Genomic DNA, 12,027 nt, shown 5'->3' on the forward strand with positions numbered 1-12,027 from the left:
AGGCTTGTCAGTCAAGAGTCCCCTCCTCCCAGTATTGGCTGTGGAGGAAGTACAGTGTAGATTTAATGAAATACCTTCAGCCTGACCGAGGTTATTCTGACTGGCCAGTAATTACTCGATCTACACCTTTCTCCCTTTTAAACAACGGTACATCTTTAGCAGTCCTCCAATCCTTCGGCATCACACCTGTAACCAGGGAGGATTGGAAAACGATGGTCAGAGCCTCCGCTATTTCCTTCCTTGCTTCTATTAACAGCCTGGGATATATTTCGTCAGGGCCCGGGGATTCAGGTGGAGTGATTTGGAAACTTTCACTTTCCAGTTTTCAAAAGTTTGCACCGCTGGTCAAGATCACAAGTCTCGGTCAGAATTTGGACTACTTCCGGGTTTAAACTTCAAATCGTTAATTATACCCCGACCCCAACGAGACCAGAAACAAGAACGTGTTACAGACACATTCAATGAGAGGTCTGTCTGAATAATGAAAGGGCGTTTTTGAGCAGTCATCTTGATATCTTTTCCCGCCTGAAACCTGAACAAATCCAGTGTTATTTTGTCGCTTCATTCCACAAATTAGGTGAAAATAATAAGTTGCATAAGGCACTGCTGGGAGTTGAACCCAGGATCCCCTGTTTACTAGACAGATGCTTTAACCAGCTAAGCCACAGCGCCAATTGGTGACAACTTGTTCACACCTCCTCTCAATAACATCTATCAGCGACACGTTATTGTCTGTTCGGGGTTCAGACCGTTTGATTTTGTCGATTTCGCTTGTCCGTTCACCTGTGCATCCCGATACTTCCTGCATTTTTTCGCTGTGTTTATCTTTGTGTATCCATCAGTGCATTGATACACCGATGATTATGTGTGCTTGTGTTTGTTACATTAAATAAATTAGGGGATCAGACAATTCTCTCTCTGACAGTAAAGAACTATTGAGCCGAACTTTATTGCAAAGTATTATTTCTTGCGGTGCTGAAACTAAAAACCGGAAGAGGAACAATTAGGGAAAAGGAGAAAAACCTGTGAGGGAAAATGAGGACAACAATCAAGATTTTTACCAGTACATGAAGAGAAAGAAGGGTGACTAAGAGTAATGTGGGCCCTTCAAAGACAGATGGAGGTGATATTGTAATTGAATATCAGGAAATAGCAGAATTGCTAAATATTTACTTCACAGAAAAGGATGAGGATAACATACCAGAGACACGAGGACAACTGTAAATAAATCATGGGGATTCAGTACAAGTAAAATAATGGCAATGGAGAAAATAATTAGATTAAAGATAGACAAATCTCCAGGACCCGATCGTTACCACCCGAGGGGACTAAGAGGAATAGGCGAGGAAATTGTACATGATTTCGTCATGATCGTTCAAAATATCTTGATTCAGGAATTGTTCCTTTGATTGAAACATTGTCAATGTCACTCCATTATTTAGGATGGGTAGCAGAGATGAAGTTGGAAATTATAGACCCATTAGTCTGACGTCCGTGGTGGGGACGTTACCAGTATTCGTTGTTAAGGAAGGAATGCCTGAGCACTTGGATAAATGTGAAGTAATCAGAGAGAACCAGCATGGATTTATAAAGGGTAAGTCAAGTCCAACAAAGCTAGTTGAACTTTTTGAAGATATATCTAACGTGGTAGATAATGGAGTGTCTATGGATGTTATATAATATTGAATTCCAGAAGGATTCGATAAGGTACCACAGAAGATACTGTTAACATAAATGGGAGCGCGTAGAATTTAAAGCAACCTATCGAAACGGGTTGGGAGTTGGTTAGAAGGTGGGAGGAAGAGACCCGGTGTATAAATGACGTAGACGACGGAATAGACTGCCGCATATTCTGGCGATTTGGAGGAGGGGACCGAGTGTAACGTATCAAAGTTTGCAGATGATACAAAGATGGGAGGGAAAGTAGAGAGTGAGGAGGACATAAAAAACCTACAAGGGGATATCGACAGGCTGGGTGAGTGGGCGGAGATTTGCAGATGCAATGCAATATTGGAAAATGTGAGGTTATGCACTTTGGCAGAAAAAAATCAGAAAGCAAGTTATTATCTTAATGGCGAGAAACTGGAAAGTACTGCAGTACAAAGAGATCTGGGAGTCCTCGTGCAAGAAAGTCAAAAAGTTAGTATGAAGGTGCAGCAGGTGATCAAGAAGGCCAACGGAATGTTGGCTTTAATTGCTAGGGGGATTGAATATAAAAACAGGTAGGTATTGCTGCAGTTATATAAGGTATTGGTGAGACCGCACCTGGAATACTGCATACAGTTTTGGTCTCCATACTTAAGAAAAGACATACTTGCTCTCGAGGCGGTACAAATAAGGTTCACTCGGTTAATCCCGGGGATGAGGGGGTGGACATATAAGGAGAGGTTGAGTAGATTGGGACTCTACTCATTGGAGTTCAGAAGAATAAGAGGCGATCTTATTGAAACATATAAGATTGTGAAGGGGCTTGATCGGGTGGATGCAGTAAGGATGTTCCCAAGGATGGGTGAAACTAGAACTAGGTGGCATAATCTTAGAATAAGGGGCTGCTCTTTCAAAACTGAGAGGAGGAGAAACTTCTTCACTCAGAGGGTAGTAGGTCTGTGGAATTTGCTGCCCCAGGAAGCTGTGGAAGCTGCATCATTAAATAAATTTAAAGCAGAAATAGACAGTTTCCTAGAAGTAAAGGGAATTAGGGGTTACGGTGAGCGGGCAGGAAATTGGACATGAATTTAGATGTGAGGTTAGGATCAGATCAGCCATGATCTTATTGAATGGCGGAGCAGGCTGGAGGGGCCGATTGGCCTACTCCTGCTCCTATTTCTTATGTTCTTATGTTCTTATATCCACCATTGTCGCTGACACCAAGTTAGGTGTCACAGTGAATATTGTAAATGGGAGCATAGGGAAACTGAAAGATTAAGTGAGTTGGCAAAATTGTGGCAGATGGAGTTACATAGAATTACAAAGAATGTACATCACGGAAACAGGCAATTCGGCCCAACTGGATTATGCCGGTGTTTATGCTGCAGACAAGCCTCCGCCAACCCCTCCTCATCTAACCGTATGTGCAGACCCTTATATTCCTTTCTCCTCCATGTGTTTATCTAGCTTCGCCGTCAACGAATCCATGCTATTCGCCTAAACTACTCCTTGTGGGAGCGAATTGAACATTCTAACCACTCTCTGGGTGAATGTGTTCCTCTTGAATGCCACATTGAATTAAATAGTGACTACCTTATAATCATGGCCCCAATGATTTGGAGTCCCCGCATTCACAAGTGCAAACACCTTATCTACATCTAACCTATCAAAACCTTGCATAATCTTAAAGTCCGATATCAGGTCACCCCTCAGCCTTCTCTTTTCTATACAGAAGAGCCCCAGTCTGTTCAAACTTTCAAAATGGGCAAGTGTGAGCTCATCTACTTTGGACTGAAGTAAGATAGATCAGAGTATTTTCTAAATGGTGAGAATCTAGGAACTGTGGATGAGCAGAGAGATTTTGGGGTCCAAGTACAGAAATCGCTAAAAGCCAGTGGAATGTTAGAAAAATGAATTTACATGTCTCATGGCATGTTGGCCTTTATTTCAGGGAAACCGGGATTCAAAGGTGGGAAGTATGTTACAGATAGAAATCCCTGCTGAGACCCCATTTAAAGTATTGCATTCAGTTCTGGGCACCACCTCTCAGGAATGAAATATTGGCCTTGCAGAGGGTGCAGCGCAGATTCACCAGAATGATACCGGGGCTAAAATGGTTAAATTATGAGGACAGGTTATGCGGAGGTCGGTCCTCATTTTTCTCTTATGGATCCGGCCCCATCCGTTTAATGTGGACGGGAGCGCGTCTGATACTAAGTCAGTCAGAATCGGATGCAAATCACATCACGGTCACAGCGGGTCTGGGACTGGCGACTGGTTTTACATTGAGTCTTTTTTAAGGGATAGACTGTACATTGTTTGTATAATAATAATAATAAGTTTGATACAATTAAGGTTTTTTTCGGTTATTTCCCATTTCCACCCTCACCAGTTTTATATAGTAACAGGTAACAATGTTTAAGGGATGTGATGTGCAGTGTTGGTGGAATCAGTGTAATTTAACTTGATACATTGAAGAATCTCTTGTCTATCCCAGGCTTTTACCTTCGGTTTAGACCCTCACCTAGTTTAAAATCGGTCACTCACTGATATAAATAAACCAATAACAACCCCGAAACCTCAGCGGCTTTATTTGTTCCGATAATTAGTGACGGTCGCAATTTCCATTGAAATTACAATCGGCAAATCCCAGAGGCTGTTTCGGGTTTGACAAACTGTGAAACAGATTGTTTTAAAAGCCGAAAAAAGGGAAAACCTGGTGGTAGATATAAAGTTTTATACATTATCTCTTTCTGTTTCAGATTTACAATTTCTCTTTGTGTGTTGCTGAAGGAGCGGCTATAATGGAGCCCAGTGACTGGGTCATGAGCTGCACTGAGACATTGGCCTGTGTTACAGACTGGCTCGTTGGACCTGCTCATTTCGACTCATCTCATTGTCAGGAACGGGAAATTACTGAAATTGAGGCTGGTGAATAACTGCTCGAAATACCAATCCTCTCCACCACTGGGGACTGAATCTTCCGACAAACAGAGATTTTCAATCGTGCAAGTTTCATTCACCTATTCTGCTCTTCGTTTCCCTGATCTGATTGGTGCGCCTTTCCCTTCAATTCAGGACTGATAGGAAAAACTCGATTTTACAGTCGATTTTCGGGTCATGACGTATAGTGATATTTCAAATAATTGAAATCGACCTTTATCAATCCCAATATCGTCCCCTACACGTTTGACAAACGCAAAGCGGCTTCAATCACGGTTTTGCTGACACAACTCGTTCAAAGATACTGTCGGTAATTGGTGCGTCTTTCAAGTCATGACACGAACGTAACGGTTCGCACTGCCGTTTTCCCCAAGACACTTCAGATTCATGTGGAATGATTTCGCTTTGGGGGTTAAAACCATTCCCTCTTCACAAATCCGCGTTTGACCCCGTGTCTTTTAATATTTTTGATAACCGATACCAAATCGGTTTGCCCCGTAGTGTACATTACTTTTTAAATATTACAGATAAGCGGAGCACTTGAGCTGTCACAGCTGTGACTTTGACTTTTCTCCGTCTCCTCTTGATCTCACCGGCAACTGTCACGAACCACAATCTTCTGTTACACTTCTCCATCAGAAAGTTCCGAGCCTCGGTTTTCAAATGAAATAACGCCCATCTCTTCAATCAACGACATCCGAGGGAGAGTTTCCCAGTTTCGTCTCACACTTTCCCCAAATCCTCCTTAAAGTACCATCAAAAGTTGTCCCTAAGTTAATAATAATATAATTAAAAGTTCTTATCTTCTGGGGTTTTGTTTCAGATTCCATGGCTTTTAAAGGCCACTGCGGATATTTATCGAAGTGCATCTTGATTGGAGGCTTTTTGGAGAAATCGGAGAAAGATCTCGAAGCTCTTGTAGCGCAAGCGGTCAGCGTGCGGCACTTTTATCATCTTCAGAAATGCCCAGGTTGTGAGTTTCAGCCTCACCGAGAACAGTCGAACATTTTACTCCGAACATTTTGACCGGAGTTCAAGGTACAACTGGTATGTTCCGTCACGCATCTGCTTCTTCGTGTTCCCATGTGGGCACTTGGGTTCCTCTGGCCTACCGTCTTACAACAGTCGGTGCGAGTTTACTTGTTTACAGGGGGAGAGGGGGCGATTAGCGTCAGCTGATATGGCAAAGGCGCCGGTACGAAATCTTTAAATCTGAAGAACCAAACACACAATTCTTCTTTTCGTTAAGCGGATATTCATCGGGTGGAAGTTTCGTATGGGGAAAATTTGGAAGGGAAATCTGCTGCCTGGTGTCACTGTGTAACGGATGAAATTATTCAGCTTACAGATGTTAATACATGAAAGGTCGAGAGGCCTTTTCCAGCTCCCGTGTGGGACAAGTTTAGCTTTTGAGCCACTGGATAAAGGGTTATTTTAATTGGTGCTAACGAATGAGAAGACATTTGGCACAAACAAGAAGAATTGTAAACTCACGAGTTCACTGTCCATGTTTCTTACATCATGTTCAACAGAAACAAGGATTCTCCTCAACACGTTACTGAGAATTTTATAGAAGGGATCTTCAACTCATTTCGACGTTCACGAAGGATAATTCAGAGTCCTACCATAAATTTGTACAATGGATCTTTTTCGTATATTGAGCCTGGGTCGCTCAGTCGGTGGACTCTGAGATTTCTATCAGCGGCTCATGATTTGAGTGTGCAGAAATCAAATCCTTGTTCAGGCAATAAACTTTGAAACAGCTGGCAAGTATCTATGTTTGCGGGACAAATGATGCCTGCGATGTGTTGTCAAAGCTTCGGTGGTATATTGTTTCCCAGGGATCGGCAGTATTGCGCTGTCTGAGGCGGTATTTGCGGCCTTCCGCCAGCAACCTGCGATTGGAGGGAGCGGGGCCGGACAGGCGGCCTGAATGTCGTTGCTGTCGTGGTCTCACTCAATCCGGGAGCTGGGGAACATCGAACTTCGAAAAACGGATGTGTTTGTTGCCGCGGCTGCCATGCTGTTTAGAACTATAGTTATTAACCGAGGCAGCTCTTCAGGGTCCTTTAAAAATCTCTCACAAATCAACTAAAACCAGTCGCAATGAGTAGCTTTGAGAGGAGATTTCTGCACAGGCAGGGCAGGAAACTGAAGTGAGGGAGAGATATTTTCGGTATCTGTGTAATGTTTGAGTGTGTGCAGAACTGGACAGAGAAAGGGAAATATACCGGTTCTGTATTTTATTCATATTTCACGACAGAGTGAAATCTTGCGTGTTTTCATATTTATTGATTTTGAGTGGATGGCGTTTTGAAAATGTTTCCGCCCGGTTTCGAACCGGGGACCTTTCGCGTGTGAGGCGAACGTGATAGCCACTACACTACGGAAACTCTGCTGTGCAAACGGTTATACGAAATGCTCGGAAGATAGTTGCGGTCTTCAAATGTTCTCAGTGCTGGGAGACGGGGCCGGGTTCCCTTCAGGGGATTAAGTTTTACAAAATAGTTTGTTGTATTAATTTCGCAAAACTCATTAAACTCAGTAAAAAGACGAATAGTTGTTCAAATCGCCATTGATCAACCAATAACTTTCTGTTTCAGACTGACGGAAATCCAGCATGTTTTTCATTCATTCATTCACCAGGCTGAATATGGAAAGTTCAGAGGGGAAGTGAAAAAGGAAATGACGGGCAAAGAGAGAGTGTGAGAATAAACTGGCGGCCAACATAAACTGGCTTGTAAACATTAAACGGGCAGTAGGAGCCGTACTCTGATAAGGGACCATAAAGGAGAGCTATTCATGGAGGCAGAGAGGATGGCAGAGATATTATATGAATACATTGTATACGTCTTTACCAAGGAAGAAGATGCTGCCAGAGTCTCAGTAAAGGTAAATACAGTTGAGATACTGAATGGGCTAAACATTGATAAAGAAGAGGTACTCGGAAGGCTAGCTGTACTTAAAGTAGATAAGTCACCCGGTCCGGATGGGATGCATCGTCGGCTGCTGAGGGAAGGAAGGGTGGAAATAGCAGGAGGTACTGACCATAATCTTCCAAACAGCCACAGATACGGGGATGGTGTTCGAGGACTGGAGAATTGCAAACGTTATATCCTTGTTCAAAAAAGGGTGTAAGGATAAAGCCAGCATCTATATGCCAGTCAGTTAAACCTCAATGGTGGGGAAACTTTTAGAAACGATAATCCGGGACAGAATTAACAGACGCTTGGACGACTGTGGATTGATTAGGGAAAGCCGGCATGGGTTTGTTGAAGGCAAATCGTGTTTAACTAACATGATAGAGTTTTTTGTTGAGTTAACAGAGAGGGGAGATGAAGGCAACGCAGTTGATGCGGTGCATATGGACTTTCAAAAGGTGTTTGATAAAGTGCCGCACGGTAGGCTTATCAGTAAGATTGAGGTCCATGGATTAAAGGGGGCAGTAGAAACATGGATGCAGAATTAGCTAAGGGACAGGAAGCAGAGAGTAGTGGTGATTGGTTGTTTTTTGGACTGGAGGGAGGTGTACAATGGTGTTCCCCAGGGGTCAACGCTGGGACCACTGCTTTTCTTGATTTATATTACTGACTTGGAGTTGGGTGTACAGGGCACAATTTCAAAATTTGCAGATGACACAAAACTTGGATCGGTAGTAAACAGTGTGAAGGATGGTGACAGACTTCAAGAAGTTATAGATTGGCCGGTGGCATGGGCGGACACGTGGCAGATGAAATATAACGCAAAAAAAATGCGAAATGATACATTTCGGTAGGAAGAACCAGGAGAGGCAATATAAACTAGAGGGAACAACTCCAAAATGGTGCAGGCCCAGAGAGATCTGGTGGTTTATGTGCACAAATCGGTGAAGGCTTCAGAGCAGGTTGCGAAAGCGGTTGAAAAGGTATACGGGATCCTGGACTTCATAAATAGAGGCATCGAGTAAAAAAGTATGGAAGTCATGATGAACCTTTATGAATCACTGTTTCGGCCACAACTGGACTATTGTGTCCGGTTCTGTGCACCGCAGTTCAGGAAAGATGTGAAGGCCTTACAGAGGGTGCAGGAGAGATTTACTGGAATGATTGCAGGGATGAGGGATTTTAGTTACTTAGACAGTCTGGAGAAGCTGGGGTTGGTTGTCGTTGGAACAGAGATGGTTGCGGGGAGATTTGAGAGAGGTATTCAAAATCATGATGGGTCTAGACAGAATAGATAGAGAGAAACTGTTCCCAATGGTAGAAGCGTCGAGAACCAGAGGACATAGATTTCAGGTGATTGGCAAAAGAACCAAAGGTGACATAAGGAAAAACTTTTTTAAACAGCGAATGGTTGGGATCTGGAATGCACTGCCCGAGGGGGTGGTGAAGGCAGATTCAAAGGCAACTGTATAAGTGCTTGAAAGGAAAAAAAATGCAGGGCTACAGGGAAAGGGCGGGAGAGTGGGACTAGCTGGATTACGATTGCATGGAGCCGAATGGCCTCCTTCCGTGCTGTAAACTTTCTACGATTTCTATGATATGTGAGTGTCGCTGGCAAGGCCAGCATTTATTGGCCATCCCTAATTGTACTTGAGAAGGTGGTGGTGAGCCACCTCCTTGAACCGCTGACGTCCGTGTGGTGAAGGTTCTCCCACAGTGCTGTTAGGTCGGGAGTTCCAGGATTTTGACCCAGCGATGATGAAGGTACGGCGATATATTTCCAAGACAGGATGGTGTGTGACTTGGAGGGGAACATTCAGGTGGTGTTTTTCCTATGTGCCATATGCCCTTGACTTTCTAGGTGATAGAGGTCGCGGGTTTGGGTGGTGCTGTCGATGAAGCCTCGGCGAATTGCTGCAGTGCATCCTGTAGATGGTACACACTGCAGCCACGGTGCGCTGGTGGTGGAGGGGGTGAATGTTTAGGGTGGTGGATGGGGTGCCAATCAAGCGGGCTGCTTTGTCCTGGATGGTGTCGAGCTTCTTGATTGAAGCTGGAGATGCACGCATCCAGGCAAGTGAAGGGTATTCCATCACACTCCTGACTTGTACATTGTCGATAGTAGAAAGACTTTGGGGAGTCAGGTGATGAGTCACTCGCCGCACAATACCCGGCCTCTGACCTCCTCTTGTAGCCTCCGTATTTATGCAGCTGGTCCAGTTCGTTTCTGGTCAATGGTGGCCTCTCCCAGGCTGTTGATGGTGGGGAATTCGGCGATGGTAATGCCGTTGAATGTCAAGGGGAGTTGTTAGACTCTCTCTTGTTAGAGTTGGTCATTGCCTGGCACTTGAATGTTACTTGTCACTCATCAGCCCAAGGCTGAATGTTGTCCAGGTTTTGCTGCACGCGGGCAGGGACTGCTTCATTATTTGAGGGATTGCGAATGGAACTGAACACTGTGCAATCATCAGCGAACATCCCCATTTCTGACCTTATGATGGAGGGAAGGCTATTTATAAAGCAGCTGAAGATGGTTGGGCGTCGGACACTGCCTCGAGGAACTCCTGCAGTGGTGTCCTGGGGCGGAGACGATTTGCCTCCAACGACGACTACATTCTTCCTTGGTGCCAGGTACGATTACAGCCACTGGAGAGTTTTCCCCCTGATTCCCGTTGACTTCAAATTTCCTAGGGCTCCTTGAAGACACATCGGTCAAAGGATGCCTTGATGTCAAGGGCGGTAACCCTCACCTCACCTCCGGAATTTAGCTCTTTGTCCAGGTTTGGACCCAGGCTGTTATGATGTCTGGAGCCGAGTGGTCCTGGCGAAACCCAAACGGAGCATCGATGAGCAGGTTATTGGTGAGTAAGTGCCGTTTGATAGCACTGTCGACGAAAACTTCCATCACTTTGCTGATGATAGAGTGCAGACTGATAGGGTGGTAATTTGCCGGATTGGCTTTGTCCAGCCTTTTGTGAGCAGGACATCCCTGCACAATGTTCCACTTTGTTGGCTTTCCACCTTGGTTACCAAGTGACAGTATAAACTTTAATGAGTTTGTTTTGTTTTCCCTGTGTTGAATTGTCACCCGTTCTCATTTTACAGACGGAATTTTAGGACTTGGTTAAAAATGTTCCGTGCTTGTGATGCAAGTTATCTGGTGCAGCCTTTGTTAAATTCCCCGCCTCAGTAAGACAGAAGGGCAACGTCTGCTCCACTCTATCATACAACCCCAACTGGTGCCGCCTCAGTTAAAGTACATTAACTAGTGCCCCCCACTCTTGTACAACCTCAAGTGAGTATATACAAAGAGTGTGCGTTTGTTTGACTGTGATGTTTATGCAGCGGCCGCCGCCAATCTTTCCGTTGCTATGGAAAGTTTGTTAGAGACGAAAATCGAATCCCACCCTGACAGTCCTGAAGAATCAATGTCCATGCTCAGTGCACTCGGCCATCCTCTATGTCAGTGTTGTCCAAGAGAAATTGCTGACTAGCCGCAGGTGTGGCCATGGTGGCATTGTTTAAGTCACATGAACGAAAACATCTTGCACACACACAATATACAGTGAGGTGTACTTCACATGTGTATATTTCCTTACAAACATCTCCCACCATTCAGTAACCTAGGAAGTAAAGCACTCACAACGATCAAAAACATTCGCACACTCTGCTTTTCACCATTTTATCAACAACTCACAAAAAGTTTGAAGTCCACATGCGAATATGAGTATTGAGATCACAGGTCTAAAGACTGTGTCCATGACTCATTTTGATTTAATAATCGCAATTGCAATTAGCCATATCTGGATTCCCATTTAGCCAGATGAGGCTCGTGGCAAAGATATTGGAACAACTGGTCAAAGACACAATGGATTGATTCCACGGGCCGTGTTCTGCTGACCCCAAGCACGACACATTCTCAGAACAAATAAAAACAAACCTGCCGTGGACGGATGTCGGGTTTGTTTTCTGGAAGCAGCAAATCAACTGGGCAGAAAAATCACCTCCATCCTCAGGCACAAGAAAAAAATTCGTACAAGCAAAGGACTGAATGTGAAGATTGAGGATTCAAAACCACACCACCAGGCGAAACTGCGATCTGAATACAGCGCCCTCAACCGCTGGCTCATCCTGACTCCAGAATCTCGAGTTTACTGACCCCGATTTTCTCAGTGAGGCAGTTTCACTCTCTCTGGTTCTCGCTTAATCCTGCTGGAAGGCCAATTTCAATGGGTTGAGAACGCATCTGGCCAGGGTAAATTAGAATCAAAGATTGACATGGAAAACTGTAACTGAACAATGGGCGGCCTTGAAAGAAGTGATGGTTCAGGTACAGTCGAGGTACATTCCCACCAGGGGGAAAAGTAGGGCAAATAAAGCCAGAGCTCCCTGGATGACGAAAGAGACAGAGATTAAGGTGAAACAGAAAAAAGAGGCGTAGGACAGATGTCAGGTTGATAATACAAGTGAGAACCGGGCTGAATATAGAGAGTTCAGAGGGGAAGTGAAAATGGAA

At 44.4% G+C, this 12,027-nt stretch overlaps 2 non-coding genes across 2 annotated transcripts; both read right to left on the minus strand.

The window, feature by feature from the left end:
• Positions 1 to 598: 598 nt before the first annotated feature.
• Positions 599 to 672, minus strand: trnat-agu (transfer RNA threonine (anticodon AGU)). Its single transcript has one exon. It is a non-coding gene; the product is annotated as a tRNA-Thr (tRNA).
• Positions 673 to 6,910: 6,238 nt separating this feature from the next.
• trnav-cac (transfer RNA valine (anticodon CAC)) lies at positions 6,911 to 6,983 on the minus strand. Its single transcript has one exon. It is a non-coding gene; the product is annotated as a tRNA-Val (tRNA).
• Positions 6,984 to 12,027: the final 5,044 nt, after the last annotated feature.

This window comes from Heptranchias perlo, chromosome 20 (genome assembly GCF_035084215.1).
Source record: "Heptranchias perlo isolate sHepPer1 chromosome 20, sHepPer1.hap1, whole genome shotgun sequence".
NCBI lineage: Eukaryota > Metazoa > Chordata > Chondrichthyes > Hexanchiformes > Hexanchidae > Heptranchias > Heptranchias perlo.